Below are 14,497 nucleotides of genomic sequence, written 5' to 3' on the forward strand. Positions count from 1 at the left end.
TTCAATGATTATGATGAATTAATTTGGGTAATTAGAGTTTTAATTACATGTTCTTTTGGTATGTTTTTATTTTAGGAAGAATTGAGTTGGTCCATTATTGAAGTATATTAATATTTCTGTATTAGATCTTCTAAATATTTTGAATCACTAATGATCATAACTTTAAATACATGAAGAAAAATATATAAATCATACATGCATATGATTTTGGAATTATGGAGGTGGCTGATTCTGATTTGTGTGACTTGTTTTAAAAAAAATGGAAAAGGGATTTTTAGTTATGTATTTGTATTTTTAGATATCTGTTATTGGTTTTAGGTAAGGCATATGAGTAGTCTTTTTGATTAAACAAGTTTTTCTTTAAACAACTTATTAAGAAAACATTTTTTTTATTTAAGTCATTTATTTGTATTTTAATTATGAAAAGGGTTTTTAACTTACTTTAGTTATTTATTTGTACTTTTGGATGCTTGTTTATACTTTTCTAAAACATGTCTACCTAGTAACACATTTGATCCCTTTAAAGAAACATGTGTTATAGTATGTTTGATGGCAACATAGTCTGCAATTTCTTAACAACAACTTATATTAAAAAGGCAAACTAGCAAGACGCTAGGACCAAGAAAAGCAAACAAGCAACTTAGAAAGAAAAGTTACACCAATCTTTCCAGTTAAGGGATTTAAACAAAGACCTATTTTTAATAAAAAAAAGAACCCCAAAAACTTAACATCTTAGATAACTTTAGACACCGTAATGGCATTGCTTTCAAATATGGTCTCGTTTCGTCTTCCAAATGCACCAAAACGCCATCAATAAAATACACATGTAGAGCATTTTTTTCTTCTTGCATAATTTGCTAATATAATTCAAAGAAATAGCCCATAACCCATTTGGCCCAAAACCCAAATGAACCCAAAACTTTTACAAAACAACCAAACTAAACAAAATCAAAACCCCAAATCAAACATGTCTTTCTCTTCCTCTTTCCGTTTGTTCTTCCCCACATTCCCCAATTCTTCACCCATTTTCAAAACCCTAATTCTTAAACCTCCAAATAATCTTCCAATCAACAAACCCATCACAATCCAATCACTACCCACAAACTCTTTTCCCGCCAATTCCACATCCCAATCATCATCAAACCCAAACCCAAACCCTAACCCAATTCAAGATTTTCCGCAAAAGCTTCAAGAAATCATCACCTTATTCCAATCCGTACAAGACCCACGTGCCAAATACCAACAGTTACTATTCTACGGCAAGAACCTTAAACCCCTCGAACCCCAGTTCAAGACAGACGAAAACAAGGTCAAAGGTTGTGTTTCTCAGGTCTGGTTGTCAGCTTACTTTGATTCCAGTAATAAAAATGTGATCTTTGAGGCTGATTCTGACTCTGTGCTGACTAAAGGGTTGGCTGCTTTATTGGTTAATGGTTTGTCTGGTCACACAGTTGAAGATATCTTAAAGGTGTCACCTGATTTTATTGTGCTTTTGGGTCTGCAGCAGAGTTTGACACCTTCTAGAAATAATGGGTTCTTGAATATGTTGAATTTGATGCAGAAAAAGGCGTTTAATTTGTTCGTGGAAGCCGAGAAACGGGTGGGTTCGGGGAATTTCGGGGGTTCGGGTCAAACCCATGTCGAAAAATCCGATCTTGATTCGAATCTTGAGGACCCAATTGAGAATTTTGAATCAAATAATAATAATAATGTTATTATAAATAATGATAATAATGATGGTGGTGGTTTGTTGGGAAGTAGGGGACAGAGGATATTGGGGATATTAACTAGGGAGCTTGCGCCGGTTGAATTGGAAGTTGAAGATGTGTCGTATCAGCATGCGGGTCATGCGGGGGTGAGGGGTAGTAATGATGGCGAGACGCATTTTAATTTGAAAGTGGTTTCTAAGGAATTTGATGGGAAGAGTGTGGTTAAGAGGCATAGGCTAGTTTATTCTTTGTTGGAAGGTGAATTGCAAAGCGGTATGCATGCTTTATCGATTGATGCGAAGACACCGACTGAAATTGGTTTGTAAGTAGATAACATCGATTGTTTGAATGAGGTTATGTGTTTTTGTTTCCCCTCAATTGATGTTTTTGATATGAAAGTCATTTTGAATACATAATAACAATGTTTTTTTGAACACGTGTAGATATTGAATGATTTGAATGAGATAATTAGTTGTAATAATTGTGTTCACCATAGCTAGTGCTTGTAATACTCACTCGAATAAAAATATATCTAATAATCAAAGTGTAGTAGTGTACATTGTGTTATTGTTTGAACAAGTGCTATTTGTATACTAGTATGAAGTATGAACAGCAAGAGCCCAGAGCAGGCTATACCAGATTATTGGTGCCTGCGGTGTTAATTTGGCCTCATAAAAGCGAGCCCGTTATAGGTAAAAAATTGGAACAATATGGTTGTACACAAAGAAAACATAATAATTATGTTCTCTAGTGAATGTAACCCACAAAATTAATCTGTCTCAAAAAAAAAAAATGAAATGACACTAGAACGAGACAGTTGCAGATCATCGTTAACTCATTATTAAACAGAACTTTAAGCTGTAAGAAAAATGACACGAGATAGAAAATGATAGAACCAAAAAACACCACCAATTTACATAGGGTTCTTACTAGTATAGTAGTATGATTTTTGTTTTAACTCTGTTCGGTCTAAAACCGAACCGTTAAGTCATTAAAAGAAAATAACTTCGAGTTTCGTCTTGTAAATGATATGGATTCACCAATGAGTTAGAAATTGCAACAAAAAGAGAGACCCTTTCACTATAAGAGCATACAAATGTGATGTAACAAAACATGTTGCTACAATTGATACACACACACATATATATAAGGTGAATAGGCGTGATTCGGTTAGTTCGCTTACAGCACACACCATAATCGTAACTGGCTCACAAAAATCAGTTTTTAGAAAATGGTTTAACTTATTCAATTTGATTTTACCGGTTATAGTTTTTTATTCGGTTTTCTTACCCATCACTAGTGTTAGTTAAATTTAGCAGAAAAAGTCTTTTAATTTGTGATTGCATAGCTATGTTTGACCGGGTTCGAGACTGCTATTGTTCTTCGATCGTGGATTGATTTGTTCAAGATTGAAACCTGACTATGTAGGATACGAGTGTCTGTCCGGTTACTTCTTTCTGAGGGACTTTGATCCTGACTATGTTGGTTACGAGTATTCGGTGGATTGCTTCTGTTGAAGGGGACAATTATTGAATGGGTTGATCTGATTGAGGAATATACGAGTCTTGTCATCTGATTGAAGAATGTGATTGTTCAGTGTTGATTAACGAAGGTTGGAACTCTGAATCATATGCCCAAAGCATTAGTGCATCGAAGCGTATTGGTTGCCGAAGAGCTTCATAGAGTTATATTTTGGGATAGACGTTATCGAGAGAGTGAAGACTTAAGTGAAAGATGTTGAGTGATCGTGTTGTTCATGAAGATGGTGGCGAGGTCAAATGTAAAGACATTTGTACTTTATCGGTGCGACAGACAGCCAATGTCTTGCTGCTAATTGATTCGTTTGATCGAACCATATCATATGCTAGTTGGATGATCGAAATGATCACCTGGACATGCTTATTGGAGGGGGAGATCTGATACAAGTAGCTACAAGTTGTTGGTTTGCTTTCAAAGAGTTAAATTTTGTCTGTTTGCACAAGCCCGAGAATCATCAACCAAGGGGGAGTTTGGCTGTACGGCTGATGATATGTAGTTAAAGTATTCACGGTTAATGTATTCGTCGCTAACGTATTCGACGTGAACGTATTGGAGGCTAAAGTATTAAAGACTAAAGTATTGGATGCTAATGTATTGGAAAGCATTCGACAACTACGGAAAATGGGGAGTTTGTAAGTGCACGGATTTGGTGTCCGCAGCTGTTCGAATAGGCGGGTGGTAGTTTAGTCTTTACACTTAATGGATAAAGGCTCATTCGCTAAGCATGTTTAGCGAATGAGGCCTCATTCGTTAGAGACTAGGCTATTCATTAATGTAAAGCCCATTTGTTACTACAGTGTAACGAATGGTGACTTATTCGTTAAGGTATACCCATTCGCTAAGGGTGTTTAGCGAATGGGGCTATGGAAAGACCTTATTCGTTAACCTTGTTAACGAATGAGAAGTCTCATTCGTTACTACAGTACTAGCGAATGAGATCAGCCTATAAATAGGCCTTCCATAGTTAGTTTGCAGAGAGATCTGTGCCATAACTTATTCGTATACTGTTACCATGCCGGATTCTCTCTAGACCTCCATTAACGTATCTTCATCCTAATGTATTGATTCCTTAATGTATTGAACACGATGTTAACGTATCGATTTGCGACTAGTTCCTGACTCATAAACGTTCCTATAACGTTTCTACAATTTCAAACATTCAAGAAAAAAAATGGTTCATGATGAGATAGGTAAGATAAGTAAAGAGAAATCGCCAAAGACGAAGAAGGTGAGCAAGCCACCGGGGTTTGAAAATGAACAAAGAAGATTGGCGTGCTTCGGGTCAAGATGGAATACCATGGACAGCTTACCACTTTGTTGGAGGAGTAAGAAGAACGAGGTGGAGGAAGGTAAGCACTCCATTAGACCACCATAACCACCAAATCGGGTAACGGTCCAGCTGAAGACCTTAACAAAAACTTAACGCTAACCGGGAGGCAACCCGGCCTTGTATTCAGGTACGTGTATATTTTTGTTGTAGTTGAACTTTGTGGGTGTAGTTCACTATAAACCCTCACGAGACCATACTCGTCCACCCAGGCTACCGGGGGGTTTAAAGGGCTTGTTGCATACGCTAAATGCAATCGTGATTCCTACGAAAGTGAGTTAGGTCTTTTAACATTTTTACTCGTTTAACAAATTTGGTTATGAATTTATTAAGCTCGGTTGGTAATTTAAAATTAATGGTTTTGCAAACGGTTTAAAAGACCTATATTTTTAACATTTGTGAGAAGCTTGCTTCTACAGGTGTGTGAGTTTGCAGATTTTATTTTGAGAAATGAGGAGGTAAGGTTCACCGAGAGATCACCGAGGGCACAAGAGTTGCACATGAGAGTTATATTTTCTATCAGGTGATTTCGTTTTCATAACCTCCTTTGTTTTATTAGTTTTGTGTTAAAAGTGTAATTGTATTTTTGTATATTTAATAACCACCATCACATTAGGCCCGGTTTTTAAAATTGTCAAAGTGAATTTTAACCCTGTCTCTATTTTTAATTGCTAATTTTTTAAACATTGAGGACAATGTTTGCCTCAAGTGTGGAGATTGGGGAGAAATTGAAAATTTAAAAGTTTTCATGTTCCTTGAATCAAGATTTTTTTTTGCACAATAATGGAAAATGATAGAAAAATCGGGGGACATTTTTCAAAATTATTATATAATATGAGATAATAAAATGGGAACACACTTAATTTGGGATGTGTCGGTAGGCTCAGCCTTGAGAATGAAAGGATAATTTGGTTGTAGACTTAATTGAACTTTAAATGCTTGATTTTTAGTGGGAAACGTCTTTAGGGTTTTGTTTGTTTAGCTAAACCTGTGTAAGGACTGCAATGAAAGATTAGGCCATACTCAAGCCTTTCTATTAGATTTGATCACCAAAAATATATTTTAATATGATTAGTCTATAGTACAATGGTTGGATAGGCTTAACATTAGAGTATGCTAGATGGCTTGTGATATAAACATAAATGAAAATACTACTAGTTTAAGTGGCTAACACTTCATAGGCGTATGGGTGTTCTTCGGGTTCGTTTTTCGGGTTTCGGGTTTTTTAGGTCGGGTTCTTCGGGTTTCAAAGTTTTAAATCTTGACCTGAAACCCAACCTAAATCTCTTACGGGTTTTTCGGGTTCGGGTTTTTTTGGGTTGGGTTAATCGGGTTTCGAGTATCCTAGAAAACAAACAAACAAACAAACAAAAGAAAAAAAAACACAAAAACAAAAAAAAATAAGAACGACAATGCTAAAATTAAAAAAAACATATTCTTCTTTGCTTATAGCAAAATAATCAAATAACAAACCAACATAGCTTGATAAAACATTCAAAAGAAGAGTAAAACTAACTCGAGCCTTAATCATATTCAATCGGGTGTGATTTGGTTGTTCGATTTCGGTTGCTATTAGTAATAAATGGAAAACATAAATTAATAATAAACAATCACTCCATAATAGTTAGAATGACAACATTTAATTAGAGCTAGATTATGATAACTTTAGTGGCTAAGACTTAGCTTATTATACATAAAAATATATTTAATTTTAAAATTAGAAGTTTATTTGGGTTGACCCGAAACTTATAAATCAAACCCGAGAACCAACCCAAATTACTTTGGTTCGGGTTCGGGTTCGTCTTTTCTCGGGTTCTGGTTCTTCGGGTCGGGTTAGTTCGGGTTCGGGGTTTTCGGGTCAGGTTTCGGGTTTCGGGTAAAAGCGATAGCCCTACATAGGCGTATGGTTTTATGGTCTTAAATCCTGTATTGATGGGATGCCCCGAGGGACGAGACCATGGGTCAGTATGCGGTTTATCATCAGGGTATGCGTAAATCCTAAGTGGATTTATGTATATTAAAAGAGCTCAAAGAGCAAACCCGTAGTTTATCTGACAATTCATAAGTCAATAAACATGATCACAAAAAGTGCTTTCAAAGTACAAATTCACTACTGACTTGATCATCCACGCTGTTAGTCATATGGGGTCCCCGTGCTCGCGTCTCATTACCATTAAGAAACGGAACACACGGGACACGTCATATATAAGCCTTACAAATGAATTCGTGCCTACTCACATATGGTGATGGACTTCGGGGTATTGCATGATAACGGGGGTATGTTATGTAGTGGGGGCTATTTACTAGTTGGTTACCTAATTGCACCTTAATCGTATCTAATGACCATTTTGGTAGACTTTAATGCTTAACTTTAGGTTTTGGTTTCGATAAAATATCCAAGATTATCTTAGCTATTACATATGGGCTTGAAAAATTGTACAAATGTGCAAAATTTGGTCGTCTAATTTTAAGGTTTAAGTCAAGTTGGGGTGGTCTGGTTCGGTAAAACTATAATGAAGCATGGTAAGGCGGCTTCAGGGCTTTGAGGTGTGGGTTTCATTTTAATCATATGAACTAAAAAAAATGTCACACCTTATTTTTCCCGGTAAGTATTGAGACATGAGTTTAAATGGACAACAATATTGGAAATCGTGGTTTTTGTGTTCTTTGTGCTTAATTAAGATAATCTATGAAGTATTTTGAGAATGATCTCTGATTCTGATTCCATTGCAAAGTCTTTTTCTGGACGAAAAAGGATAAGTGTGGGGATGTGATGGTTGGGTAAAAGTTAGTTTACTTTGTATATTAATAAGTTAGTTTTAGTGAAACAATCGAACGAACTATGGTACATTAAGCATTGTTACGTGTTTTTAGGACATTGGAAGCTATGGAGCTTAATGAGGATATTTACGGGCTTGGAACGAAGATCTAGAAGTGAGAGATTGGAAGTGCACGCATCACGAGGCAGTTAAGAAAAGAAAATAATAAATTCTGAAAAGTTGCATCTTCGCGATACGCGAAGATGCAGGGGGAACAACTTCGCGATACGCGAAGTTGCAAGATCCAGACCCCGACTATTTTGTCCTTCGCGATACGCGAAGAAGCAAGCCAGGACATCTTCGCGATACGCGAAGATGCTCAAAGTCGGCAAAAATTAGGGGTTGCCTTATATAAACCCCTTAACCTCCCCATTCGGATTATTACGACTTCCAGAGGCAGAAGAAGTGTTCTAGGACGACTTTCATCCATCCCGAAGCTTCCAATTTGTCCTACGATCGTATGTTCGTCAAGATAAGTGCTTTAACGATTATGTCGATGTCAGACTAATTGTGTGTGTTCGTCTATGCTAAGGTTTTGTGTGAAGTACTGTTTTGATCAAATTCTAATGCTTAATGACTATAGCTTGATTGATTTTATATGAATTTGTCTTACTTAATTAGTTATTTGGTTGATTAAAGTTTGTGATTGCGATTATTGATTTGTGTAACGTTTGTTTGGTTGTTCATCAACATTTAGGGTTAATCTCTTGTGTCATTGGACTAGAATCATCAAACCTTATCATTGAGTTAGTTGTCCTAGACAAAGATTTGACAATTGTGGAGTCCGGGTTCATTTGTGTCAACAATTCGGTTAGGGTATCATAAATCAAACCATAGGACTAGCAATTATCATAAAACCAAAGGCTAAAGAATCTGTGATTGACGTATGGAACACATAACCCGAACCTAGAATGAATGCTTTTTAATTAATATTGTTTACAAATCTTTTTAAGTAATAATTAGTTTTAATTAAATCTTTTTATAAAAATCGCATGACATCGTCTGTCCGCTTAGATTAAATAATTAGTTATAAATTAAATAAACTTGCACTTTCCTTGAGTCCCTGTGGAGACGACCTTACTTACCCGTACTAGTTATAGGTATTTAAGTCTTTAATTGATTGTTTTTTAGTAGACTGCAACAACCTACGTCACTACCATGATAACCTAATCAATCGTGTTAACAATTTTATTTCAGAATTACCAAAACTAAAGAAATAGATCATAGCTTGTATCTCATCATTTCTGAGTACAATACAAGGATATATGTTTTAGATAAAATATCAAGATACTTTTTTTTTACCATTTCTAGTTTCCAAGAACGTGAATGAATCATTAAGAAGTGTTAATCATCAATCTTGAATAGTGAATTATGATAACAAAACATATCTCATCAAAGGATAATTGCAAGATAACCATGTACTTCACAAAAACTAACTCATATATTCAATACAATCATCTATTACAACAAAGCTTCTTCATAGATTTTAGAGGGTAAATGGAGGTTTAGCTCATAATGAGCATGATAATGAACATCAAAGAGAATGAAGATAATAAACACATGATTAAACTAGAACAATCTAACCCATATGGATGACACTTCTTTCTTCAATGGTGATGGATGATGATGATGGATGATGATGATAACCTCCAAGCCTTCTAACTCTCTTATGGAACTTCAACTCAAGTGAAAAGTGAGTATTTTATAGTGAGAACTCGTCCTAAACCTCTCTAAGCACACTTAAAACAATGCACATTGCACTCGTATTTAAAGGCTGTTTAGAGAGTCAGACACGCCCCCATGCTACATGGAGCACGCCCCCGTGTCTAGGTGTCCAGGCGCACTAATTGTTCTGTCAGATCGTACATGATGATTCACCACGGGGGCGTGATTGGTGAGGCACGGCCCGTGCTTTTGGTGTCAGAGATATATATTTTTTTTATCTTTTCTGAAAGGTGACCACGGGGGCGTGCTTTGTGAGGCACGGACCCGTGTCCAGCTGGCACCATATTTTGTTCTTTTCTATTTGATTTTTGTCTTTTCTTCCATAGAGAAGCATGAGGGTGTGCTGGTTGAAACATGTAGTGTGTTAAGTTGTTTTCTTTGATTTTCTTTGTTTTTCTCACTTGTTTTTTCACTTAAGGTTGGAATATACCTAAAAATAGAAATTAACGTAACAATTATTTATTTGAACTAGATAATACAATAAAAGAAGCAGTTTTGGAGATTATTTGATGCTAAAAAGATGTATATTTTTATATACGTCACTCCTCTTGGTGATGCCACTATGAACGCATTGCTGGTTAAGCATCACATCTTACCCCCGTCTAGCTTGTCTGAGACCTTACTCTCGGAGCCCCTTTGTTCGTGGGCGTCGAGAGTGTTCTACGATGTATTAAATATTTCTCCAAAGATGGGTTGAGGACCCAACATATTTTAGATGCCCTATGTGGCGCGATTGTTGTGGGGTTGCTTAAAGCTATTACTGATAAGGTGAACTTGTGGTTGGGAGGGAGATGCCCCGATGTTTTGGCAGGGTTTGTGGCTTCTGCCCCTCTGACGTCGCTGCCTAAGCTTGACAATGGAGTTAGGCCTATTGTCGTAGGTGCGATTTGGAGAAGGCGTGTATCCAAGGTGGCTATAAGGAGTGTTGGGAAAGAGATGGCAAAATACCTTGGTGATTTTCATTTCAGGGTGGGGATCCCGAGTGGGGCGGAGGTGGTACTTCATAGTGCAAATAAGTTTCTTAATATGTTCCACTTTGATGGGTCATTGGCCTTGCTTATAGTCGATTTTTCAAATGCCTTCAATCTGGTGAATAGGACGACACTCTTGGAGGAAGTTCGTGCCAGATGCACATCTATTTCCTTATAGGTTAATTTTCTATATGGGCAACCAAATAGGTTATATGTAGGGAACGCTTTTATTTCGTCAACTATTGGGGTGCAACAAGGGGATCTTTTGGGACCCCTCTTATTTGCGTTAGCTTTACACCCCCTCATTCATCAGGTACATGATTGCTGCAAACTACTTTTCCATGCATGGTACCTAGATGATGGCACGATTATAGAAGATGCCATTGAGGTTGCTAAAGCCTTAGATATTATTAAGTTTAGGGGGGGGGGGGGCATGTTTGGAACTTAAGCTCAATATAAAAAAATTGAAGGCTTTTGGTCGTCTTACAATGGGGTAAAGACAAAAGTAGATTTATTTCCCAACGGGATTGGGAGGCCGGTGTTGAGTGTGCAACTCCTTGTGGGTGCGGTTAGTCAGGACGTCGGCTTTATCAGTATCTTGGTCATTATCAAAGCTTTAACTGCATTGAACCTAATGAGATTTCTTACTCGCCTGCGTAACCTTCAATGTAAACTCCTATTACTTCACTTTTGTATAGGGGTTGTTAAATTGTTATTCGGTCTCTGAACATGTCGGCCTATGTTTGTTAAGGATGTTGTCTCTGTTATTGATAAAGGGCTCCGAGAGTGATCGAGGTTATTGTGGTATGTGGGGGTTCATTTTGTGGGGATTTTCAATGGAGACTAGCCTCTTTCCAATTCGTTTTGGGGGTGTAGATTTATATTCAGCTGAGGATGTTTCCACCTATGCTTTCGTAGCATCAAGGGCACGATCTTGGAAGTTATAAGGCCACATTTTGCGGGATTGTGGTGTTGATGAATTGGATTAAAATTATAGGTGTGCGTTGGATTGGTTGGATAGCTTCCTTCCCAATCTTGATCTTGGCGGGTTCGCTAATAATGACACCCCCCCTAAAGCCCAAGATGCTTTGGCGAGTGCCCTTTATAGTAAAATCGTCCAAAGTTTGGGAGAGAAATTTAGCTTATCCACTCGCCAGATAGCAGTGTTAGAATGTCTTCAGGCTCCTCAAGCTCAAGATTTATTGTCTGTCATTCCCATCGAAGGGTTAGGCCAGCACAGTCAGCAATGGAGTGTCGGGCCATTCTTAATAATCGTTTAATGATCCCACTGTTCCCAGTTGATGAACCTTCCCCGGTTTGTCGTATAGTTTGTTTGAGTAAATTTGGTGAACATGCGGTTTATTACAAGGAGCTTTCAGGGTTCAAATATATACATGATTTGGTCAGAGATGTCCTTTGTGATTTGTTAAAACAGGCGGGTATCTCAAAAAAAAAAAAAAAAAGCTTCTGTGAATTTCCTATCGGATTCACCTGAAAGAAGGTCTACTCTCCTGCTAGCAGACGTTCTTGTGTTTGGATGGGCAGGGGAACCATGATTGTGTAGACCTTGCTGGAGTATCACCCCTTGCCAGGCTTAGGGACACCGGGTTTGTTGTTAGGTAGATCGTATTGAAGGCGGAATCAGAAAAAATTGCTAGGCATGAGAAAACATGTGGTGATAACCAGCACGTCTTCATTCATTTTGCTTTTGATACATTTAGGTCCCTTGCCCCAAAGCTGTTACATTTCTGAAAAGAGTTCAGCAGGTCGCGCACAGTAACTTATCAACGCCGAAAAACTATAAGTTTATTTTCAGCAAGATCGGTTTGTCATTTAAAAAGATGTGACGGTGTAGCTTGTTGCCAATTTATCTGACTCTCTGTTATAATTGGATCTTTTTATTCACTAAAAAAATTGATATCTAACACAAGAAAAAAAAAATCAAACCAAATGCACTTGTAGTCAACATTATAATGCAGACAGCACTAGAAAAATAATACACGTTATTTCAACAAGCATGAAAAATATTTTTTTAACTTATAACAAACTCTCTAGAAAGTAAAACCTAGCTAACAATCTCCCCCCCCCCCCCCCTTCCCCCCCCCCTTTGCACATCCTCAAACTGATATATATCGTCTTTCTTCAGTTCTTGGTTTTTAAATTTATATATAATATTTTTAAGATTTAACTTAAAACTAAATGGTGAATATGCAAGCCTCAAGAATGAGTGAAGCATTTGTTGATAGGGTGCCAGGTGTTCCCTTTAGTTACTATCTACAACTACCGTACCTACCTTTTGAAATGCAAGACAATAGGTGGCATTTTAGCCTGTCGTTTTCCTCCACGTGTCCTTCTTTTCCAAATAATACGTCCATGTCTACTATTACCCAATCCAAAGGTAAGAATAAAAGGTCCATGTACATTAAATTATAAATTAGTAATTAGTAACTGATCCATCATGCAATAGTTACTGGTTAATGTTTATCTTCCACTCACACACTTGTAAAACCGAATAAAGTTTGTAACGTGTAGGCAGGCAGTGGAGAGGAATATAGTCTTTTGTACTTGGAAGCAAAGTATCTATCCCCTTTGGAGTTTGGACTTAAATGAAATCTATAACTCATTTGATTTTTAAAAAAAACTATAACCTATTTGGTGGAGTGGAGCTTTTTCTAAATTGGTGTAGATGGAAAAAATATTTACCAATTTGATGTAATTTAAAAAGTATTTACTAATTTGATGTAGTTGAAAAAAGTGTTTCCCTCTTTCCCCTAATTCATTAATTACTATTTACTAATTATTGTCAAATTATATAAACTTTAAATTAAAAATAATGAATTAACAAAAACTAATTGAGGGTATGTTTATATATGGATGCAAGAAAACTTTGTAAACTAAACAAGTGTTAACAGTAATAAATTTGATATATATAAAACAAATTTAAAATATTTGTTTTTAACTACAATAATTATTTAAGGAAATATGCGAGAAGCAAACAAATTTTAAAAGTTTTATATAATTATTTTATTACATGTTCAACTAATTACAAAAATAAATACATCTAAAACTAATAATAACTAGTGGGATTTAATTCCCCGCGCTACGCAACGAACATCGGCTACAATAATACCGATACTGATAAAAACAATGCTGATACGATGTCGAGTTGGTTTGTCAAGGTACCAATACAACAAAGACACTCGTTATAGCTTACAATACCAGGAAAAAAAATACTTCATTGTAAATAGAACTACTGTTTTCTAACGATTTTTTTTTTTAGATTTTTAGCTTTATTTTTTCTAGAGGAGCTTTAATTTCTTTGAATTTTTGCTAAACTTTTGCAATTTTTTTTCTCAGATTTTTTTATATTTTGCAGAACTATTTTTTTTTAAATGCATAATTTTTGGAAGATATTTGCAAAACTTTTTGAAACTTCTAATTTGTAAACGACAAAAATAAATTAAACCATGTTTTAGTTAAATTTTATACTCTAATTTTAATTTTTCATAAGAAAAATTATGAGAGAATTATAGATAATGTAAAAATAAAAAGGAGAGAGAAAAGTACCCAAATAGGTAAATACTTTTAAAACTACACTAAAAAATAGAAAAAAAATTCTGTTTGTATACATGTGGTTTGTTACTTCCATCAATTTGTATACAAATTCAAAACCTTTAACACTTTGAGTACATATTAATTCAAAATTGTATCCATTTGTATACAAGTTCCAAACGGAGTTAACCAAGCCGTTAAAACCTCCCCCACATGAGGGATATTTTCGTCTATTCCAATAAAACCGTTTATGCTTTAAGCCGTTCATTTTTAAAAGAATATAAACAAACATGAATATGTTCATTTTTTTAAACGAACAAGAACATGTTCAATTTTAAAATGAACGTACATGACACAAAAAAAAATTTCGATTAAGTGTTCATTTTCACTAAGAGTTAAATACACACCTACGTACATGCTCGTTTTCGTTCGGTTCGTTTACATGCCTACATATAATGTTGTAATTATGCTAACTCAAAGAAAATAGCAGTAATTGACTTTCTATAATAGTTTGACAATAGTCAAACTGTGTTTACAAGATTTAAATGGAACATAATTTATTTGTATAAAAAGGAGGCGATTCTGATATAATTTAAACACAATTTAAAAACACATAAATGTGGTATAATTAAGGTGCACATGTTCATGATCAACATTTGACCTTTTAGTTAAACTATTGAATTTTGATCTAATTACCCATTCAAGCATTTACCAAAATGTTAAGTTCAGTTTTTTGACTTCAACATAAATGTGACCAATAGATTGCATCAGATTGCGATATATATTGCAGGAGATCATATACTGTAGGAATATATTTTCAGATTTTCATGCATAATGTTAGTTTTTTTTTTATTC

At 35.7% G+C, this 14,497-nt stretch overlaps 1 pseudogene; it reads left to right on the plus strand.

Moving 5' to 3' along the window:
- The first annotated feature begins 882 nt into the window (after nucleotides 1-882).
- LOC143573645 (sufE-like protein 1, chloroplastic/mitochondrial pseudogene) lies at nucleotides 883-2,145 on the plus strand (annotated as a pseudogene).
- The last annotated feature ends 12,352 nt before the right edge of the window (nucleotides 2,146-14,497 follow it).

The sequence above is a fragment of the Bidens hawaiensis genome, unplaced genomic scaffold, assembly GCF_021521415.1.
Source record: "Bidens hawaiensis isolate Kalapana, Puna unplaced genomic scaffold, B.hawaiensis_p1.1 tig00026606_1, whole genome shotgun sequence".
Taxonomy (NCBI): Eukaryota; Viridiplantae; Streptophyta; class Magnoliopsida; order Asterales; family Asteraceae; genus Bidens; species Bidens hawaiensis.